Genomic DNA, 19,369 nt, shown 5'->3' on the forward strand with positions numbered 1-19,369 from the left:
GAAGCGGGAGTGGGAAACCAGCACCTCACTGCCTCTGCTGTCCCGCCAGCCATAACACAACTTTGGTATCTGGGCAGGAAAAAGGATCAGTGCAACTGTGTTGACGACAATCCCTCAATATTTTATATTTCAGCAACTTTGATTTCAAGGACAAAGTCTAAAGGCTCTCACTGCACTCTCAATATATGCAGCTTAAATGCCTACTGGCCACCGGGACGTGCTCAGGTCATCGAAAAAAGCCGATACAGTAGAAAGACATCGTAAGCCCAATTCTCAAACGGAGCAGAAGGTTTCCAAGCCCGAGGCCCGGTTCCAAAGCCTTCCTGCCGGTACAGCCCACCCAGTGACTTCAGGAAGTCAAGGCCGGCACACCGCGCACAGGCCCGTTCCGGCCGTCAGGGAGGGCCCTTTGGCTGCCACTCTGCTCTCCGCTGCTGCAGCACATCAGGCAGCCTTTTCTGGCAGGCCAAGACGACAGTGCTTAAGGGGACTTGCAAGTTGGACAAAAAAGTTGGCGAAATTGATTGGTATTTAGAGTTTAGCGGTCTCCTATGAGTATTCCTGTGCTTCTCTGACTGATTTTGATGAAGTGCTTTTATTTGTCTTTCTACCGAGAGACTGCAGATGAATTTGCAATAGAGCAGCATGGCTCCTGTTTAGCTTTGTCAGGCACCACTTAGCCATGTTATAATTTATTTTCCAGGAAAAAATATTTCTCATGAGAGCTTTGGGCTAACACAGTTATAAAGCACCTGGCTACTGTTCAGCTCCATGTCTGAAAGCAGGTTCATTCCTATGCATAAACAGAAAAAGAGCAAACTGAAGAGAAGGAAGAGCTACAAGTTCCTCCAGGTGCACAGGACTTGTTTAGAGTGGCATTTGCTCACATCAAATGCTAGCTCAGTATCAGAGCTGGCAGAGCCAAGGTTAAAACAGGCCTGAGAGGAAGCAGATTGCTGTCAGCAGCAGCGATGCCATGGCAGGCTCTGGGAAGGGATGCTCGCTTAACAAAGCAGCCTGTCTCTGCTCACCGCTGGGTTGGGAACTGACTCTTCTAAATTTTTGAATGGATTTAGACCTGTATTTAACTTTGACATGCTGTGTAATAGAGCAATCTTTACCTTGCTTCGGCTTTATTTGGTGAGAGTCCCTTTTACTCAGAGCGCAATGATTGTGGTGTTTGTTGGGGTAGTTTTGTCCCTATTTTCTTCTGAATTACAGTGATTAGTGAGCAGTTTGAAAGCACCAAGCCCAAAGATCATTTCTGCTTTGATCACCATTACTGTTATTCAAGAAGAGGCACAAGCATGGTTACAGGATGAATGTAAGTATAAATTCAGTTTCATTGCACTTCTGGAGGGTCTGCAGTACTTTCTTCCTGCACCTTCTTCCTACTCTTTACCTCATTGGAATTCAGAGGAAGGAATGTAGTGACGTACATGCAATTAAGACAGTCTCTCTTGAACATGTCACCAATCATAAAATGTGATTTCTAGCATGATTTTTAATTAAACAAATATTTCTGTTTGTCCTACTGGCATCTTGCATTTTAAGAAACAGAAATGAAAAGATGTGAAGATCCAATGAGAAGAAGGAGCCTGTTCATAGGTACTGCTCTTTCTGCCAGTTTAATCAGTTGTGATGTTTCATTAGCAATGACTTAACCAAAACAGACAATGCTCATCGCAGCACCTAGCCCCATAATCATTACACATTACTTCTGCTGGGTGTTCTTCTTTTAAAATTGTTCATTGAATACACTGCAAGATTTACAAGTAACCAATAACTGCAGGCTCAGAATCAGATCAACTTGCAGCCTCCGTAATAACAACAGGACAGCTTGGCAAAGGAAAACACCCCAATTTTGCACACTTCAGTACAAAGAAGATGAAAAATAAATTTTAAATTCAAAGCCAGACAATTCACTTGTCCAAGAATACGCTGAGCACTCCCATCCATCCATACCGAGTAACTACATTCATCCTTTCTGTTATACCTTTCAGAAATTTTCAGTAGTATTTATTCAGCTAAACAGCATTTGTTTATTGCCACAAAAATGTCACCCTTTATTTAGCATTAGCCCTGGAAAGATATTAGTAAATGCAAATCTGTGAGAGAACCACAAGAAAAATCAGACTACCTGATGCTTTTCACCCATGTGGTAACATGCGGTAATGATATATGCCCAGATGCTCTAAAGACTTCTTTTTTTACTGCTATGGAGTAAGTATGGATTTTTTTTTAAAAGCAATGTCATGGAAATCATTGCTCGCTTACTGTGAGCAATAGTTGTGCTTCCCCACAGCACACAATGTTGCCTACCTGCTTTGAGACAGTGCCAAGGGAGAGGAATTCTGACATGGGATGCTGATGGGCAAGACAATAGGGCTGGATTTGAAATCCTGTTTCCTAACAAATTTCTGATGAAATCTAAAGCAGATCTCTTTTGCTCTGTGCAACTCATCTGTACAATGACAATAACAGCACTTCTTTATCTTTAAGAACAAAAATGAAAAGATTGGAAAGTAGTCAGATATCATCACCTGGAGGACAGGGTAACACAGTAACAGTAGCACAAGGAAATGTTTATATTTTTTCAAGTATATTTGAAACAAACTGGCAAAATGCATTCGACATCTCTGGGATTAAAATGGAAATGGAAAGAGGATATTCAGATATATTTTCTCCTCAGAAAATAGTACTGATATCATTTTGCTCTGACTTTATAATTCCCGTAGCTTATTATAATGTAGCTGTCCTCTTTGATTTGTGTGTTGGAACATACAGTGCAACTGCATAGATTCGTAGAAATAGGCTTATTATTGTAACAACTCAAGGGAATCTTCTGAATTGAGGGAAAACATTTACATTGGAACAAATTACATTTTACTGAAAAACTAATTGTTACACTGAGAGCTGTATACTGTTGTAATTGCATCGTCCTAATTACACACATTGCATTATTTAAAAAGAATGGCATTGTTTATTTGCAATATCCTCTGCTTATTTACAGTTGCATATTTGAACAAGGAGCAAGGAGTTATTCCTACAATGCAGCAGAGAGATTGTTATCTTCACAAAACACAAAATTAATTCAGTAGAGGAAATCTACTCTCAAACAGAGCAAGAGAGAAATTCCTCCTGAGGCAAGACATTCTACAATTGTTTCTAAATTTCTGTATAATTAACAAAGCACTTGCCATCTGCAGTGATTGACCTGTCAGATCTGCTCCTCTGAGATAATTTCAGTGACATTTAAAAAAAAAATCTATGAATATCAAAAAGCCATATTCAACTTGTAGAGAATGGTGTTATCCTGTAAACAGAAATTACAAACACTCGAGATGGAATGAGTTTATGAAGACTGCTGATTAACACCAGCAGCCCTGATGGCTCAGTTCAGCTCAGGTATTAGTGGGATATCCTTTGTTGGTTATTGCAATGTGACCTCATTTTGTCTCAATTTTTTTATTATGTAAACGACTCTCTAACATATAAAAAGGCATCTCAGAAAATTCACTTACCTATTTAGACTAATGTACAATGTTTACACTCTATGCTAAATGGAATATAGGGACACTTCATTTTAAACAAAGAAGAGGTAGAGTCTGTGTTGCTTTGCACCTTTATTGGATTTATTCTGACCCAACTAATGAGTGTATCAAGTTACATAAACTAGCAATCAACAGTGATCCCCTTTTCACCTCAGTTGTGTGAATATCTGAATTTGTTTCAAGACACCGCAAAATCCAGCCTGGTACTCCTTGCTTTTTGAGAATACACATTCTATATTTTGTTTGTTGTTTATAATAGAATCTATTAATCCCAAACAGCACAATTTGTGGATTAGCTCCATCTCCTTTACTACTCATCTTTCTCTTCTGTGTTACGTTAAGTATGTATAGGTGTTGCAAAAACACTTATCCATTAACAGCTTAAAATATTTCTTTCTTCACAAACTTGAATTTCTGGAAAATGTTATTCAGAGACATGCAAAATACAGTTTTATCCAAACCAATACACACTTTTCTCCCATCAGGTTTTGTAAGTGATCTTTTTAAAAGTAGCACAGAAAAAGAGCTGGATGTTGTGTGGCATGAGAGATGAATGCATCTTCAGTTCTAAGGAACAACTATTGAAGTTTCAGATTGGTAACGATCACAGTCAAAATGGTATTTTAATCTTAGTACACAGTAGGGAATAGACAGTTACTGCACAGTTCACTAGAATTTTACCCCCCTTGACACATGAAAGAGCAAGTAGTCTGACTTTTCATCTTATTTCAGATGAGATCCCCTTCTGGAGGTGGTCTAGTCAAGTCCAGCCAATGCTCCTAATACAGAAACTTTCAGTTCTACAGTAAATGCGACTGATCTTTTACCTTTGATTTAAGTTCATTGCCACAAAATCAAGACGAATTTGTTAAAGTGTACGGTTAAAAAAACAGCATAAAGGAGCAGAACTCCTACAGTAAAAGTTGTTTGTAAATTTTTGATCAATGGCTTTTTATAATATAAATTGTAAAAGGGCTATCAAACTTCCCTAAAGTACCTTTGACAATAAACAGAAAGTTTAATCTTTTTTTCTTCATTGCAGATATTTTTGAAGATTTTTTTTATTCCATATTGCTAGATGCACCTTGCTATTTCCAATTCATTCAGTGATAAGGAAGAGAGATAAATAAAAGGTTATTTTTCTGCTTTTGCTATGATCCTTGTTCTTCGAAAGTGTGTGGTTTGGGCGGGTGGTATATTCATTAGACTTGAATAGTAGAAGTTAAAGGGGAAGCAGTGAGTGCAATTTCTTGTTGTTTGCAGGTAATGGATAACAAAAGAAGTGAGAATAAACTCGTATGGTCTTTCAGCAAACAGCAAATACAAGTACAGACCGAGATGTTAGCTTTCAAATAAAAAAGGCAGAGAAAGAAATTCTGAAGGTAGTTGTCCTACGAAGATTTTAACTCCAGGAGCCTGTTGGGGAAAAGCCAGCTTTGGAAGCTGAAATTCTTTAATTTAGACAGGTCCTCAAGAAAGCTTCCAAGTCCATTAAGACTTGCCCTAACCACGGAGATGTTCCTTGAGAAACAAGAGCTAAACGCATGGTGGAATCAAGACCACAAAGTACTTCACAACCTTAAAAAAGGAGGAAAAACAAGACCGAATCCTACTAAAATGGATGTCAGATGAATTTGAGGACCTGTAAAAATGAGGAGCCATTCTTACAAGTTATTAATCTCACACTGCGTAATTGTACTATTCCTACACAGACAACTTGAATCAGGTGAACTGGATGGCCAAGGAGCTTGTACCTTACTGAAACCATCACATTTTTAGAGCCCTGCTACAGTCTCCCCCAAGAAAGAACTCCTCAACTACTCACAGTTCCCAAAGAAGGGGATAGTTTAAAATATGTCACAGTGTTGAGGATTTTTAAAAAAGGAAGAAAAGAGAGGAATCAGACAAAGGAACCTTGCTTCAACCAACTGTGACTTCTGAACAAAGACAGTGTACATTAAAAAACTTTGGCAAGCACTTTACAGACATGCTATATGCATAGATAAATCTATTTTATATCATGCTCTGAGTGTTAATCTTACTGCAGAACACAGTGATTACAGCTTACATTGAGTTACTACTTTTCATAATTCATTGTAGTGAGGTATTACTGTGTGACATCCTACCAAGCCAGTGAGCACTTCATTATTTTTAAACAGAAAAAATTGAAGGAAATCATTTTGAACTGAATGTTGAGCTATTTCTTTCTACGTTAGAAGAGCAAAGCCAGTCATTACAATGAACAACAAGCAACAATACAAGCTACAATAAACTAGGACTTCTTAGAACCCAGCTGGTATAGTAACCAGCTTTGTACATGCCTACTAGTATTGATATTAAAAATCCTTTAAAATGCTCATGTAGGATAACACCATCTATACAGCACACAGAATAAACCACACATGGCCATAGACTTACACTACCTCCACCACACACATTTTCCTTTTGAGAGGTTCATACATATACATGCATATAAATGATATACATCTATATACATGCAGACAAACCATTAAAATTGGCAATGATTTATGTTTGCTTTCAAGACAACAATGACAACTTCTGGTTGCAGCATAGCAAGGACAATGGTAAAACACTGCTTGAAATGGTGCACATTATTTCAACTTTTAGGACATACCCTACGAAGGAAAATGAATTATTTTCCAAGGGACTTTACAAAGATTTTTCATTTGTGCTCAGAGAGAGTAATAGCCAACATGATGACACATTTTTAATTCTCTATTTAAAAAGCTTTTGGTGTCACCTTGGAGAGTCCCAGAGTGTACTTACCAAAGTACGCTTAAGAAGAAGGTGTGACAGCTGTGGTTTTTCATATGAAAACACCTCTCACTGTAGGCACAATAACATTTTATTTATCCTATTTTGATGAATATGTGCTGACATTTAAAAGACCAGAGAGGGAGAAGAAAAGAAAAAAATACACTAGCCACTATTTTGCTTGAGGAAAGTAAAGTCTTTCCTTGTTTTGTTTTGGCTTTGCTTTTTCTTGAAGATTCTCACATATCTTCACTGTTTCAAATGTTAACAGATGCTCAACAGACTTGAGCACAGTTAAAAGAAAAAATCACATATAATTCTCTGGTAGAAATCTGGCAAATAAATATATATTTATGGCTTTTTTAAGGGATAAAAATAAATGTATTTGTATATATATTTTATTTCCATGCTCACATAAAAAAGAGAATTTTAAACACTTGAATATTAATACTTTATCTTGATCTTTTCTTTCTGAATTTACATATGCAACAGTAACTTACAGAGGTTGTTTTATAACATGCATATAATAATGTACTGACATTTACTGCTGGATAGCTGCTCAATGACCTATATGAAATTAGTTGTTTGTCTAGCAGCTAATGAATCAATATTTCATATCACAAAACACATGACCTCAATTGACAGTATGGATGGCAATATCAGTTAAAGAGATAAAAGCTTGCCTGATTGTGGAAAAATGTCTAGTGGTCCATCACCTGAAACGCTTGGGAGGGATATAGGAAGTTCACACTACTAATATTAATGCCAGTAGCCATCAGACACAGAACTTCTCCACTGAAGTACACACATAAGTCATAATTTCATAAAAGCTTTTATGGAAGCTCATTCTGTAAGCACAAAACAAATGAGGGAATCTGCAACCTCAGAAAATGACTATAACATTTTATTTTGCTTAGTTCCTAAAGTGCATACACAAGTTCCAACTACATTCAGCACCAATCTAATAGGAAGCAGCTGAGCATGGTTTTTAAATATGAGGAAAGATGTTGTTTGGCTAAATAGTTCACCTCATCAAGGAAACATATTAAACAGTATTTCCAGACTGCATTTGTCTTACTGAAACTGTATGCTGGATAGCATCAAAGATATTTAAGAGAGTTTGGAGAAATGCTGAAGTGAGGACTCTTGACTGCAATTAGCTTCATGGACTACATAGTTCAAAGCTTTTCTAACTCCCAACTGTGATTAGAGGGAGTGTAATATCTCAAACAAAATTCTGGATTAAAAAGGTTAGGCCTAAAGATATGCTTTAGTGCATTACTTTCAGAATATCTGGAAATCACTAGATGTGTGAGTGTGACACGGCTTTTTTTTAAAGAACAAAACAAAACTACAATGATAGGATATCCAGGCATAAATGGTGAGTGTTCTCACTATTGTGCTGAAAACTAACAATCCGTATCCACCAAGGCAGAAGCAGGGAGAACTGAAGCCCTCCAAGCAATAGAGGATGTGAACAGAGGTATGGAGAGCCCTTTGATGTGCAGCAGGAGGCTGGACTGTCCTGGGGGTGACTATGAGATCAAAGAACTTTTCCTCTGCTCAAGCAGATATTGTGCAAGCTGATAAGACGTTATCAATTATATTTAATTGCATTTGATACATGTTGTCAAAATGTTATTTGCAACCATAAGAGCTGAAAACATTGCTTTATACTGAGCATGAGATCCTAATAAAATCATGTAGTTCTAGAAACTACGCTACAATAATCTCAGTACTGTGTTCTGGCACATAGCTACTGTACTTCAGTCAACACTCAGGTATGTTTTATAAACTTTTTGTCTCAGACACTAAAAATCCAGGGACTGTGAAATCCTAGCATGAATCATAGTATGGAAATAGTCCACCTAAAATTATGCACCTACAGCAACACAACATGCAGAAGTAGATGGGCCCCTACCATCAAAATATGTTGCAAATACATTAGGAGGATCTGTATAGTATGCAGAGAGCAACACAGGCTTAGCACTGTACAAGAAGTCTCAGTCTTACAGAATTTGTCTTTCTGTTTCAGTTAAAAACTTGGGAATTGGAGAGACATTTTATAATCAACAAAGGCATAAAGCAGCCAAACTCTTCTGGAGATTTTATATTGAGTCTTCTCTTTATTATCTGAATTGTTTCTTAATTTGAATGAAGAAAAGAAATCCTCAGCCTCTCCTCTCAAACCTACCCCGACTCTGCTCAGAAAACATACCTGTTTAGAAAAGAGCTTCACTTATATTGATGTATATTTGCTGCAACCACTGTCTAATTAGATCATGACTCTTGTCATTTTCTCATGAACCGTAAGCAGAAGTGGAATTTGTTAAGAGAACTATTCTAAACTGAATGCCAGAAAATGTGCTTGAGGAAAATGAGATTCCTCTATTATCTTTGCAGATTAAAAAGTTTGTGATAGCAATAGAGAAGTTGGGGAAGTACCCATCTTTCCCACTTGACTCTTATTCTTCCCTCCAATATGAATTCAGTAAGTAACTTACCTTGGCTTTCTTTTCAATCCTTTAATTTCCTGTCTCATTTGTCTTTGTAAATTTTCATATAGGAGAAGCTAAGAGAAGTTCCCATTATGAATCTATATTGAAAAGGGAGCTTGGTATATTTTAAAAGGGCAAATCTAAAAATGATTGCTCACCCTTTCTTCTGCAGAATCCTATGTCATATCCCTATTCTGAAGCCCAAGCAACAAATCTATTTAATGCTAAAATATCACCGTTCTTTCTCTAAAATTCTGCCAACTGATTATTTTCACTATAACCAGTCTCTTTCGTTTGATCTCTAATTGAGAACATACCTTTGTAGAAGCAGTCATCCCTTAGTTTTCTCTCACTCTGCTCCACACTGCTACCTCTAGCCTTTTGATTAGCTATACAATTAATAAAATTAGTACTAAACATTCCTCTCTCCATACTTCCCCTGTGTTCTTGATACACGTGGTGTTTTGAAGATAATTAATACGTGTGTTTACCATGGAAATCTCTGAACTTTAATCTGTTCTTTCCCCCCTCCCATCTGTTACAAAATACAGTTTACTAGCTGGAGTGTTAAAATATCATCATATATAATACAATTCCTCTCTTTTATCTTGAAAATCTTTATGGTCATAAAAAAGGAAATAAGAAATAAAGAAAATCCTGGAATGTTTTTTCATTTATTTATTTTTTTCATTTTATATATTCAAAATTCATCAGCACTTATGATTTAGCAAAATGAGAAAACTACACTGCAGACAGAAGGAACAATAAGAATGGTGTTACCAGATCACTCTTTCTATGCGGCTGGGCATAATAGGTAGTGTTTAGCTACTGGACATTTTTTAATCATAACTGAGATAATAGAAACCATACTGGGCTTGGGAAGAACAGAGCGACCACAGTTTTAAATGCTGATGCAAAGGTGTCCTTTACTCTTGCAGCATGACAGTCATTAGGATTTTCATTCTCCAGAACTCCTCTGATATGAAAGAATTTGAATGAGTGTAATTAATGCCAAGAGATAAATATAACGGCACGCTACAGAACGACTAGTTCCTGTGACAGAGGAGACAGGACTGAGAGTCGTCACACCACACGGGCTCTAGGAGGTGTTGCAGTCAGGTGCAAAAAATAGTGAACACGCACTCTTGTTTGTAAATTACGTTGAAACTGATCCTTCCCTCTCCTCCCCTTGCTGAGCAATGCAAAATACTTCCCTATTTCAGACAGCTGGAGATCCCGTGAAGGTAGAAGGAGGGCAAGGTACCCAGCAGGAGGGAGGGGGTGGAAGGAGGCACAGCCAGCCAGCACTTGCGAGGATGAAGGTTTGGGTCATGGCAACCTGGGGCTGCTGGCAGCTGAAAAAGGCTTGCAGCTGGACTCATGAAAAATGTTTCCAGAGGGTTGGTTTGTATATATAATTTGCAAATAAGCCTATTCTGATTTAAAAGACTGCAAGACATCCAATTCTATTGGTAGTTTTTCCTAACCACAACAAGGCACAATGTATTTCTGTCTATTCACTTGAGTCAAAAAAGGCTATGTTTTCCTCTTCTTTTTTTCCCCCCCTTTTTTTTTTCTTTAAGTGGCACATGGCCATTAATAAATAACATAACCTAAATGATTATTTCAGGCTATCTATACATTTTGTAGATGATTTGCATCATCTCATGTTATGTTAGATTTGCTCTGTATTTTTCCTGTATTTTTTCTCCCTTTCTGGGAGGATGTAAAATGGTTGCTGACTCCATGTTGACCTCTTTTTCTCTGGCTCTTCACCATATACTTAACTCAGTGAGTAGCCTGTGAAGTTTACTGAAGTAGATACCATCAAACTTGACAGCATGAAAAAAACTCTGCCTTGTATAAGCAAACAATGGTACTAGTATATGGAGGGCCTAGAGGACAAAAGAATATGACTACTGCAATTCTGTTATTTACAGTTTTGTATTACAGCTCTTATTTCTTTTCCTTCTTGAGATTGAATGGAGCTGGGTTATGCCCAGGTTCCTTTAGGTATTTCTTTCAGAATATACATCAATCTGTGGTCCCTCTGTGGCCTCCATTATTTTAATACCTCAGCACCTCACAATCTTTCCCTATCTTTATTCTCACACTACCTCAGATGCAGGCAATTTTTGTGATACCAATTTACGAAGAGAGAATTCAAAGTGCACTGAGATTTTTAGGTATCTGGTGCCCAGACTGAAATCTAGATTTCTTCCTCTCTTCTGTTTACAGTGCCTGGGATCATCCTTCAGCTCCTCACAATGGCATTCAGGACAATCCGAACACTGAGCAAGTCACCCGAAGTCAAACTTGAAAAAATGAGACTAACTTGGACCATAGTAACTGGCTACATCTGTACTTCTGTTCTGAAGCTGTCAATACCATACCACTGTGTATTCAGAAAGTGTCTCTACAAGCCCTACGTAGAAGAGAGATGCTTCTATCTCACAGCTGAGCAGAGATCTGTCTTTCTTTAAGACAGTTAAAGAACAGCCTAGAGGCTTATCTCCTCTCATTTTTATGTTAGTTACCCACAATAGGGAGATTCTGGTGCAGTTCCCTGTTCTGCCTGAATGGATTCAAAATTCACATTTCTCTCCTCCCAGCAAAGGGCCACAACCACCAAAATACAGCACAGGCTGGGGTGGGGAGGCACAGTGCATTTCCTCAGCCTTAAAAGAGCTGTGAGGAAGGAATTTCAGGGTCAGTGGTCTGGACAGAGTGAAGGAACATGACTTATGTCTAAGGCAATGAAAGCATTGCCTCATCTTAACCTGGATTTTACTCTAGTAGTCTAAGTCTGGGCTGCACATTTTTTCTGTAGTAGGGTGTCCTGTTTTTGGCTGGGATGGAATTCATTTTCTTCCTAGTAGCTGGTACGATGTTCTGGATTTAGGAGAAACATAATGCTGATAACGCACGGATGTTTCGGTTGTTGCAGAGCAGTGTCCCCTAGAGCTGAGGCCGCTGCAGCTCCTCCTGCTGCCCTGCCAGCGAGGAGGCCGAGGAGGCCGGGGGTGCTCCAGGAGCAGGGAGGGGACAGGACCAGGACAGCTGGCCCAGGGGGGCCTCAGGGACAGCCCGTACCATGCGGTGCCTTGCTGGCAGTAATGGCTGAGGGTGGTGCCCAGGGAAGGCATTGGTCAGTGGGTGGTGAGCAACTGTGTGGTCCATCACTTGCTTTGTATATTCCTTTATCATAATTGTTATCATTGCTTTCCTTTCCTTTTCTGTCCTATTAAACTGTCTTTATCTCAACCCACAAGTTTTTCCCTTTTTTTCCCCCAATTCTCTTCCCTGTCCCAGCAGTGCGGGAAGTGAGCCAACAGCTGCGTGGTGCTCAGCTGCCCGCCGGTGACACCACAACGCAGTGCTGGCTCAGACACACCGGGACACAGAGGCCTGAGTTAGGAGATATCTGAAACAAATTCAATATAGGTCTGTGCAGCTGGGAATTTCTATCCGAAGAACACAGAATTAGAGCTAGAAATAATTCTGTTTTCTCATTCTGTGACAGAAAAGTTAATTTATTTAGAACAATATCATATAACTCTCCTATGCTCATGATAAAATGCCAGCATCGTTTTTTTACCCACTGCTGGAGGAGAAACTGCTATAACAAACTTTGGCTAGCTTTTATCTATTCTATTATATTCTATTGAATATTAATAAATTACCATCTGTCAGTTTCGCAGGAGTAGCTGAAACTATGCTTGCATTAAACTTGAAAATAACTCCTTTCCACAGTCTTCAAGAGAACACAAATTTTAAAATAATGAGTATTGCCTGTACTATTTCAGTGGTGTTTCTCTTCAGCAAACAATATTGAGATTTATGCGATACAGTCGGCTTTGGGGTTGATAATTAATTGTCACTTAATTACACACTTTAATAATATTTATTCTAAAGTTGTAACAACTCTGCCTTAGAAAATGACCCTGAATCCCTTTAATTTATAAATTCACTTAATTAAAATACTTAATCTTGAAAAGAGCTTTTAGGCTGTTCCAATAAAGGTAAACAAATCTTCAAATTAAATCAACACTTTTTTCTTTTGATATATGTAATTAATTTTCACTCGACTCAACAAATAAACCTCATGTAAGGTTGTTCATGTGACAACAGAAAATGGCTTGCTGTCAGCTTAATCTTCTTTAACACTGTAAAGCATTTTTAGTTATGCTGACAGACCTGCTGAAAACCTTTTGCTGGAAAGCAATAAATATTAGCATTTTTCCCACTGGTACTGAAGGCAAAACATTTATTTGTAAATGATGATCATTAATCAGCATTTTTGTATAAGCGATCAGAAAACCTCCCAGGCTACAGCAGACTTGATGGAAATGAAACTTACTTACAATCAGATTTAACTTAAGCACACTTTGTCCTTAGATAATTGAAATCTCTGGTGTCTTGTTTTGCTGAATGTTGGTAGAGGAGCTATATGTGCAAAAGATTGCACTATATATCCATATATCCCTCACATACGAGAAGGGAAAGTTCTGTAATGAACTTTAGGACTTAATTATGGAGCTCACAGCACTGCCAACATTTTCACATACTTAATTTTACCACTGCAACTAACTGCATTAAAATCAATGGCAGAAAAATTAACCAAATGCATAAGATGTCAGCATCATGATGAAAGCTGTCACCCTAAAATGCATGTAACTTTACAAGCGCAAGATCTACAGTCAGATTCAGCATATTCACCCATCTATGTAGCACTGCTTGCATGCATTCCACTTCAGAAAGAGGAATTCACATTACAGCATATACTTGACTGCACCTTCCCCCTATATTTTGAACATTTTAGTCTGTATCTTGAGAACTGCTACAGAGGGATTCCTCCTTCCCTTCTATTCTGTATTTCATAACAACAAGAATGATAAACAGTCCATGTTTTTTCTCAAATTAACATCTCCTTCCTGAATGTTCAGACTTTGAACTGATCTAACTCTGGTTGTTTACCTCTATCAGCTGCATTTGAATAAGAAAATGATTCCAAAATTTGGGTTCCGTATTTACAGCCTAAGCTCCCTCTCTCAGTCCTACCACAGCCCTGAAAAGTTAAGTTAATTAATGACAGACTGCTAAGGAACTACTGTTGTCAAGATGATAATCAGATGTGACTAGATATGAAAAACAGAGCCCTTATCTAATGATGGAAGGTAGCCTCCGTCACTCCTCAAAGGTTTTTTATAGTACAGGTATTTCTATCTGACTGCCATGATTTTTAATAAAACTGCAATTCATGAACTGAAACCACCATAAAATTCCTACATGAGCACAGACTGTCATGAGTTTTCCAACTGTTTCCAGCATTCAAGAGAGAAGAAATAAAGAAAGGAATTCCACATTTTTTAAGGGCAGGAATTTTTAAGACATCTTACAGTTTGTAGGTGAAAGCAGAGCAGTGAGAAATGACCGATAATGAGAAAATGGACCTCCATATCTTCAGCTGCCAATCAGAGTTTGGTCTGAGCTGCTGAGAAAGGCTGGGGAGGATTTGTTACTTTCCTAAATCATTATTCTAGTTCTTGTTTTCAGCCTGAACAAATTCACAAAAATATATCTGGGAAGACTTCATTTTGTTTATTTGTTTTTGTTTTCATCCTCAGTGTGCAAATATGCCCCTTGTTTAGAAAACAGCTAAAAAAAAACAAGCCCACAGATCATTTTCACACTATAAATAAAAATAGTCAAAATTTGTATGCATTTTTGGAGAAATACAGACTGCTCTGATTATCATCATGGTTACCCTGCAAGTGATTCAAAGCAATACAAATCAATTCTTGGGCTTAAAATGTAAGCAGCGTACCTCCTGCACGGGAAACCGGCTGGTGGCATCACTGTTAACTGGAGTAACATTCTGCATATTCAGCTGTGCAATGGGGGAGACAGCAAAGCGCAGTAGTAAAAATTATGTACCTGTTTAAAACAACTTTGCAAGATAATGCAGGAAACACCAGTCACAAATAGTTGCCTCAGGAGATTTCGGTGTCTGTGATAAGATTTAGTGCTCAACTGCCATTTCAGACAGCTGGCCTCCAGCTGCTTTTCCACAAGGGCACAAGTCTCTTCTTCATGACCAGTCTTTGAAGGTTATTCAGATGCCTACAGTGGTGCTAAGAGACATTTCACAATAGCATAGACCATTTTTAGGATCCTAAAATACTTTTTAAAATTTCGTCCTGTGGGACTAAGCTCCTCCCTGGAGTACAATAGCTGAAAATTGTTTTGCAGGTGGATTTATTCCTTTCCTGCTCTGATTTAAAAGGGTTCACAACCCCAATCCCAAAGGGTAGACCAGTGACCTTATTACACAGCTATACTTTAGCCATAAACAAGCTGGTTTATAGCTTGTGCTGGAGCTCACACAGGCTACAGCGCTGCTTGCAAGCAGCTTGTTACCTTCAGCAGTAACACACCACTTATGTATCCTAAATGAACCCATTTGTATTAAACTGCCATGTTTTCTGTCACCTGCTGCTGAAACTGGACAAAAATAAAATGTTGTCACGTTAAAAATCTGTGTTTTAACATTAAAAATAAGAAGAAATTAATCTAAATAAAAGCTGGATTGGGATCAGTTCTGTAAAGGCATTATTTTATCTGTAAACTTAATATAAAAATAAAAAATCTACATTCTGATTTCATATGTGTAGTATAGTTTAACCATACAGAATACGATAATAAAATAACTGATATAAGATTTACCTAACCATACTTTCATTTTAAGTAAATTTAAGTTGCATCCATGTAAATCTTATCGGCATTTTCATTGGGGTGATTAGTTCTTGGTGACTCACAGACAAGTATTTTAGGAAATGCAAAGAGTGGGAATATTTCCCTCTGGAGACACCTGACAGTTTCCTATTCGTCTCAATTACCGTCCAGCATCCCTCTCTGGCAAGGCACTGATTCCTTCTGGCCTCAGCTGCCGCACACCACCTGCAGTGTGCGCAGGGTGAGGAGCACACACAGCAGCAGCATGACGTGGAAGACACGAGGGGCTGGGGACGAGCCGTGGGTATGATGTGGATGTGCCAGTGCCCCTGCTGCAGGGACACAGCGAGCAGCCCAGGCCAGAAAGTTGCCACGAGCTCGGGGAGCCGCAGGAAAGCCAGAGAGCAATAAGAGCCGTGGGGGAAAAGGAGAAAGGGTCAGAGGAAGAATGCAGTGAGCTGAGAAATCAGAGCAGAAGAGCACAAAGGGAAACTGAGCGAGTGCAGCAGAGGGAAGCGGGAGGCAGGCAGGGCCCTGAGCTCACAGAGGGTGGCAGGACGAGCCCCAGCGCTGCAGCCCCCGTCCCACACAGCCGTGGCACAGCCAGAGGGGCTGCCGACCTCACAGCCGCTGCACCACAGGTCGCAAGCAGGAGTGAGCAACTCTCATTCCCCCCTTTTAATGTAATAAGGCTTATTAACGCAGTCATTTTGGCAAGGGGATTTTGGCAGCCCATTTAGATCTGCCCAGGCTAAACTGCCTCATCGTGGCTAGGATTTGCCTGCACTCATCTAGACAACAATTCAAGCTTTGATCTGTTACTGGGTAATTAATGAAAGGTACCAATGTAAAGATTCAAGCTGGAAAAAGAGCAATGACACATCACTGACAAGGGACAAACCACCACATAAAACAACTGGCAGGCAGATAAAGGCACTTCCTTCACTCTCTTTTAGGTAGTGAAATGTGGTGATTGCATCAGTGTGCCCACTTACCAGCGACTCCAGGCAGTGAGGTGTGCAGGAGCTAAGCCAGATGCCACAGTGGCTGCGATGCACTCCCAACCCCCTTGCATCCATGTTTCTGAACTAATGCCAGGCTGGCACTGAGGATCTGAAATAACTGAGTCTGCTGAAAAGGAGTTCACAAGCAGGTAAGTTTAAGCCAGATGCTTGAAAAATAAAACAACTAACGAGTACCCAGGCTCAAAAACTCCTCAACTTCAGGCTTCCGTTGGCATTTTTAGTATTCTGCAGATACCAGGGGTTTAGGCCAGTTGTCCACAAACCCCTTCCACCTTTTTTTGGTTATTATAGTGTCACAGTGATGTGCTGGGAACAGCAAGGTATTGTTTTTTCAATGATTTAACCACCATACTGTAGTAATTCTGCTGCAATAACCCCACTGATGATGGCTGTAAAGATGACGCAGACACTTGCCTATCAGAGGGAGCGACTGACTCCTCATGTACAGCAATGTTGTATCACAAGCACAGAGACCTTTCAGTCCTTGGCTCACACTGCACACAGCAGCGACATGAGAATACTCAGCCTTTATTGATTTCAGCTGTCAAGTGCTGGTACTGCCATGTTAACAACCCGGCTTCTGCTCAGAACTGAAGAGATCTTTGATTCTGAATCACACCACAAACTAGCAAACAGACCTTCAGCAGGGTGCTTAAATATCTCTCTGTCTCAGATTTCAATACACAGAAAAAAGGTCCTGTCTAAGCAAGGGGATGTGGGCCTGTCTTCAGTCCCTGTGAGGCACTTGTTCATATGGTACAAGACAAACTGTAACCCTCAGAGCAGTGCTTCCATAAGAAAAAACAAATCCTTTTCTGAAGCAATGACCACAATTTGGGTATCTGCAACTTAGCTGCCTAAATGGAGCAAATGTTGTTTTATGAGTGCTAAGTACCTGCAGCATCTGTTCCCTGGGCATGAGCAGGACTGGGTTAGAAACTGAACCCAAGGTGAGTGCATTAAGGGAAGGAATGCCTGCTGGTTAAATAATACACAAAAAGGCTGGGGGGGGCGGATGGGGGTGGGGGGGGAATAATGGTGGACATTTCAAAGGAATGTAGCACACACTTCATTTAGTTTTGCAATTCATTACTATTTACTGCACACGCTGCTCCCAGAACAAAGACTAATGCCTGTGTGGAAGGCACTTCTCTGCATGCAAAGCAGAGCCTTGTGCCAAATGACCTTTCACATTCCGTGTGCACAGGTAGATTTGAGATCTAGCTATGCTCTTAGGGTATGCAAGCAAAAGGTGCAAATTTGCTGAAAATTGGTACACATAGGGCTTTCCATTACTTAAGAGTAAATCCACCTCTCTGAGCAATGCACACTGCCTGCCTGTGCTCCAGCAGCCTGCAATGTCAGCTGCTGCAGCTGCAAGTTCTATCAGCAAACCTCAGGTTTTCACAGAATCAAAGTAGTCTTGGGAGGAGTTCTTGGGAGAATTACAGAATATCTGTGGTTTATCCAGGCATGATTCAGATAATACATTGTCTGTAAAAGCACTTCGATTTGTATAGCCTGTAACACACCGATGAATCAACAGATCAGTGAGGACGATCTGCTTAGTTCTGTGGAGTCACAGAAACAACCCGAGATTTCAGATCTTGAAGATGATTCTGGCTGCTCTGACACCCACATAATTTAGGTCTGCCTCTAATGAAGGCAGTCACGGCACAGCAGCATAAAGCCACTGCGTGATAATGCAGACTCTCAGCTACCCGGTTTCCTAGAAATTATCTTGTCTAAATGGCATTTGGAAGAAAAAATCCAGACACACCTCTCTCTGCCAATTCCTAGAAGTCACGAGCCACTTTAAAACCCCACTTCAGCCAATAACCTAGACATGGCTGCAACCTGAACTCACCCAGCTGAAGCCTTCATTTAAGTCAGTAGTTACTCACCTAGTTAGGCATTTTTTGGATCAAGTTCTAAAGACTCTGTTATATTCAAATAATCACTCCTACCTAGCTCAAGCATTCCAGTTCTTCCAGATGTTTACTGAAGTAGCCTAAAAACATGGGATTTCTTAAGACTGTGACTTTGGAACCCTTGTTTTAGACAGAATTTTTTCATAATCAAGAAGGCCTTCTTTTATTTTGTGTGAGAATCTCAACTTTAAATAATATTTCATATTGAGAAGCTTTATTTCCATTGTCAAATCACAAGATCAACAATAAAATCACAAGATACTGAATCAGTTTCCCCCATTTTCTGTATCTGAGTGTGTCAGGAATCAGAGCCAGACAATTCTTATGAGACATACAGCTATGACCAGAGGCAAAAATTCTGGGAATCTAGTGTAAAACATTGTTCTTGTGCGATTTCAGGCTTTGCAGACTTTTCTTGTCAATGTAACTCTTTTGATTTCAATGCAGTCACTCCTGATTTACCCCAGGGGCAGTAAGACAGAAACTGGAGACATGGCAGTACAGGGTTTTTTTTGTTGTTCTGTTTTTTGTTTAGGAGCTCCTGTGTTACTGTATTGAAGTTAACTGCCCACTCTGATTTTTGAATTTGCAGATCTGCTGCTGTAAAGAAACCTCCCCCTCCTTTCCCAGATTCTAAATTTTCTTTTCCCCAAGTAATTAGGTTTGAAAATTAAATAATATTGTTGCTATTTGTAAGTAAGTATTAAGATAAGTACCTTGAAAGGGAGGACGTGTTCAAAAAATAATGTCCAGTTCCATTGCTTGACTTTTTTCCTTGCTAGAATTTAATGAATTCTTCATTTGCTATTATAAACTAAGCATTTCCTTTGAGTCCAATTAGCACAGCTGAA

The 19,369-nt window shown here is 39.3% G+C and overlaps 1 protein-coding gene across 18 annotated transcripts in view; it reads right to left on the bottom strand.

The window, feature by feature from the left end:
• Window positions 1-19,369, bottom strand: part of LOC310881738 (uncharacterized protein) — a 796,919-nt gene that overhangs the window by 368,833 nt on the left and 408,717 nt on the right. For 8 of the 18 annotated variants that reach the window (XR_014572537.1, XR_014572538.1, XR_014572539.1 and 5 more), the window contains one exon: window positions 19,235-19,364. The exons of the other annotated variants lie outside the window; for them this stretch is intronic. The gene's annotated coding sequence lies outside the window, so the exon portion shown is untranslated. The remainder of the gene's footprint in view (window positions 1-19,234; window positions 19,365-19,369) is intronic. 18 annotated transcript variants of the gene reach the window in all.

This window comes from Anser anser, assembly GCF_964211835.1.
Source record: "Anser anser genome assembly, chromosome: 14".
Taxonomy (NCBI): domain Eukaryota; kingdom Metazoa; phylum Chordata; class Aves; order Anseriformes; family Anatidae; genus Anser; species Anser anser.